Source organism: Plectropomus leopardus, chromosome 14 (genome assembly GCF_026936395.1).
Source record: "Plectropomus leopardus strain MGB_pleo_1.0 chromosome 14, ASM2693639v1, whole genome shotgun sequence".
Lineage (NCBI taxonomy): Eukaryota > Metazoa > Chordata > Actinopteri > Perciformes > Serranidae > Plectropomus > Plectropomus leopardus.
In genome coordinates, this window is record NC_142189.1 from 30,775,008 (window position 1) to 30,779,466 (window position 4,459).

The 4,459-nt window shown below is 42.7% G+C and overlaps 1 long non-coding RNA gene across 1 annotated transcript; it reads left to right on the forward strand.

Annotated features, from left to right (window-relative positions):
- Nucleotides 1–3,030: 3,030 nt before the first annotated feature.
- LOC148187555 (uncharacterized) lies at nt 3,031–4,217 on the forward strand. The gene is made up of 2 exons (XR_015778702.1): nt 3,031–3,293; nt 3,386–4,217. It is a non-coding gene; the product is annotated as an uncharacterized LOC148187555 (long non-coding RNA).
- Nucleotides 4,218–4,459: the final 242 nt, after the last annotated feature.

Below are 4,459 nucleotides of genomic sequence, written 5' to 3' on the forward strand. Positions count from 1 at the left end.
ATGGTATGACTAAAAGAGGTCAAAGATCGCCATCACTGAAAGAGCAAGTGCAGTTTTGGACAGTGAAAATGATAAAGCCACTATGTTCAAACAAACAGTCAAACTTGAACTAACATCGTCAGGACACTACTGTGTAAAAATAAAAGATGACAGCAACCTGGATGAAAACAAAACCCCAAATGAGGATGAAATCGTCACAATAACAGAAAACATGACAACACAAGACAAACTTAAAGTGTTATTGAAGCTTCACAAGCGATTTGGACACGTCTCAGTCGACAGACTTCAGAAACTGCCGACCTGCTCAGGTAACAATGATGCTGAATGCAACACAATCCTCAAGGACATTGTAAAAAGCTGTGAGACATGCATCAGATACAGCAAAGCAAAGCCAAAGCCAGCGCTGGGTTTGCCTATGGCCTCAAGCTATAATGAAACTGTAGCTGTTGACTTGCATGAACTAGAGCCAGGAGTTTGGTATCTGCATGCAGTTGATCATTTTCCAGGTTTCAGTGCAGGGAGCATTGTCACCTCCAAGAAACCCAGAGAGATCGTAAAGCACTTTATTCACTGCTGGATAAGTGTTCATGGCCCTCCACGCAGACTGTTCAGTGACAATGGAGGGGAATTCAACAATGAGGAGATGAGAGACATGGCTGAACATTTTAACATTGAAGTGAAAACTACTGCAGCACACAGCCCATGGAGCAACGGCCTCTTAGAAAGGCATAATCAAACACTCACTGAAATCTTACTGAGAGTGGAAAGAGACAATGAGTGTGACTGAAAAACAGCCTTAGACTGGGCCTTAATGGCAAAAAACTTCCATGCACAACATACATGGCTACAGTTCCTACCAGTTGGTATTTGGGCAGAACCCAAATCTGCCCTCAGTGCTCACTGATAAGCCCCCAGCTCTGGACAGCACCAGCATGAGCACCTGGATTTCCAAGAACATCACAGTGTTACACGCTGCAAGGAAAGCATTTGCAGAGGCTGAATGCTCTGAGAGGATCAGAAGAGCCCTGCGTAAACAACTACGACCAGTTCATGACAGATATGACACAGGGATAAAGTCTACTACAAGCGGGTTGATGGTACTGAACAGAAGGGTCCTGGTGTGGTCATTTGCCAAGATGGAGCAGCGATATTTGTACGACAGGGAGGCACCTATGTTCGTGTACATCACTCCAGGCTTGGAAAGGTAGATGTTCCTCAGGCAGGGCTTACAGACCTGAAAATCAAAAGGCATCACCAGACACTGAGCTAAATGATAACTTTGATACTGAAAATGAAAGTCAGGACAAAACTACTACAGATCATGAGCTCCTGGATCCAGAGGATGACAGTGACTCCTCTCAGACAACAGAACAGCCTCGAGGGGCTCAGCATGGAAGTTCTGACACAACACAAACACACCAAGACAAGGCTTCTGAAAGTCTGAAGTTCAAAATCGTACAAGTGGTAACTTTTACAGACAATGACAGTGGCCAAGCACACACAGGAAAAATCCTCAGTAGGGCAGGGAAGGCAACAGGAACACACAAGAACTGGTACAATCTGCAGAACACAGGGCCTGAGGAAATCACTGGCACAACAGGATCAGTTAACTTTGAACAAGTGAATGATCTTCAGATAGTTACAGCTGAGCAAGCAGAGTTGTGCACTGACAGCCACAAAGATGAAATACTTGTTGTAAATGATGACATTTTCTCCTCTGCCAAACATGCTGAATTGAACAACTGGAAAAAGAGTGAAGTGTTTGAAGAGGTGATGGATGAAGACCACAAATGTGTCTCTACAAGATGGGCGTGCACATTCATGGAAACATCTGATGGTGTTGTATCCAAAGTTTGATTAGTTGCAAGAGGCTTTGAGGAAATGACCACTGAGGAGCTCCAGAAAGACTCAGCTAGCTGTGCCTCAGAGTCCCTGAAAATGATAATGGCTGTCATATGTCAAAATAAATGGCAGCTGGATTCTATGGACATTAAAGCAGCATTTCTGCAAGGTGAAGAGTTGACTTGAAATGTGTTTATCAAGCCTCCCCAAGAAGCCCAGAGGCAAGGACATCTGTGGAAGCTGAAAAAATGTGTTTATGGTCTCACTGATGCCTCTCTGTGTTGCTACAACAGAGTAAAAGACACGATGCAGAAGTTGGGAGCCACTGTGTGAAAAGTTGATCCAGCAGTGTTCTACTGGCTGGATGAGTCCTGCAGTGTGATGGGGTCCTTGCCTGTCACATTGATGATTTCATTTGGGCTGGTACAAATAAATTCTCCTCAACAGTCATTCCTCACTTGAAAGCTGTTTTTCAAGTTGGACGTGAAGAAAACGACAGCTTCAGCTACATTGGAACGGAGATCCACTCTCTGGAGGATGAGATACAGGTGAAACAAAGTATGTACATAAGAAATCTGCAGCCTATCCCTGTAGACCCCACCAGAGCAATAGAGAGAGAGGATCCTTTAACTGAAAGTGAAAGTGAGATGCTCAGGTCAAAGATTGGCCAAATATTGTGGGTGGCAGCGCAGAGTCTGCCGGACATTATGTGTGACATCTCCATGCTGGCATCCAGTACAAAACATGCTACTGTTCAGACTCTGCACTGAGCAAACAAACTAATCAGAAAACTGAAATCAGGAGAAGTGACCTGAAGGTTTCAGCACCCAGGAGAAGACAGCTCCCTAAAACTAGTGGTGTTTAGTGATTCCTCAATGGGTAACCTTCCCGATGCAGGGACTCAGGGTGGACACCTCGTCACGCTAATGGGAGAAAAAGGAAGATTCTCACCACTATGCTGGCAGTCCAAGAGAATCCGGAGAGTTGTCCGCAGTACTTTGGCCGGAGAGACTTTAGCTCTTGCAGATGGCATTGACAGTGCTGTTTTCTTGGCCACACTTTTCTCAGAGCTTACCACAGGTGACACACAAAAAGGTTTGCCAATTGTGTGCATAACAGGTAACCACTCTCTTTTGGATGCTGTCAAATCCACAAAATCAGTCACAGAGAAGAGACGGCGCCTGGAAATCAGCAGAATCAAGGAGCTCATCCACTCGAAGCTCATCCAGCAGATCATGTGGACTGCAACAAAGGAGCAACTTGCAGACTGCTTGTTGTTGTGACTGCTTGAGCCAGGTCATGACACTGGTGCATCATCTGAAGTGTGTATTGCAGTTGTATTTGTGTTGTTTGATCTCTTCCAGATGAAGAAGTGTCCGCTCCAGCACAGAGGCCAGATATCTCTGTTTGGAGGAACACAGAGTTGTGTGTGTGGATTTCATTTTGCAAAGGTATATATTTCTTTGAATGGCAAAACCTTCAAGTAATGGCACAGTGTGATCATTATGATGACTTATTATTCTCTTGATTTTATGTGATTTAGTTATCCAGCAGAGACCCATCATCATCATCATCATCATCATCATCATCATCATCATCATCATCATCTCTCTGTCAAGATGTCCCAGCTGTCCCCACTGCTTCTACACCTCCAGTACCAACTGCTGCCACCTCCTCTGTTTCTCCATCTCCATCTGCTGCTCCAGACATTTTCAAATGACCAGCTCTGAATTTAAGAATGGTGAATATATTCATTCATTTACGTGCCGTTAAATCTTTGTGCAGTCAACTGTCCGACAGCTCCTCACAATTTAGACAAAACATGTCCAAGTTTGTCTTTTCTATATGAAGACAGATGCTGAATGTTTGCCACTCAGTGGGAGTGATGTTCAGATGATACCCTTCACACAGAGAAAACTTTTTTTTAATCTTTGGATTGAATGAGTTTCTGAGGGTTTGATTAAATTTGACTGCACCATATAAAGATCAGCCCACTAATAAAACTGAAAAGTTTTAATGTATTTCACTTATGCTAAACTTCCATGAAATTTTATTTTTTCATGAGATTTTGCAGAGGTGTGTACTTCGCACACATCTGTCATGTCCAACCACTGCTCCTATAATATGTCCAATAATACACTGTGGACACAAAATTGTTACACTCGTCCTCCTTTAACACATTTTTGCGTAGTAGACTTCCATTCAAACCACATATTTTAATCCTGCTGCTGCTACTGTATCAATCATTCATTTTCTTTATAAAACTTTTTATCCTGTTTATCTGGTTTGACATTTTTAATTTTTAATATTGCTCAGCTGTTCAAGCAGTTTTCTCATTTTTGGCATTTGGACCAATTAAATACAATTAACCAGGTTACCAGCTTTGCTGTTTTATTGTCTACTGCAGGTTAATATGATAAATAACACTTTATGCAACTGTGTGAGTGTGTTGGCAGGAGCATCAGAGTGTGGTGTGTATGTGTGTATTGATAAATTTGTGTGTATGTGCGTGTGAGTGTGTTGTGTTTGTAGCTGTAATACAGACACTCAAATCCTGTATTCTTAATGGTCTGATTTAAACCCATATAAAAATCTGTAATTTTTTATGCTGTGGTCC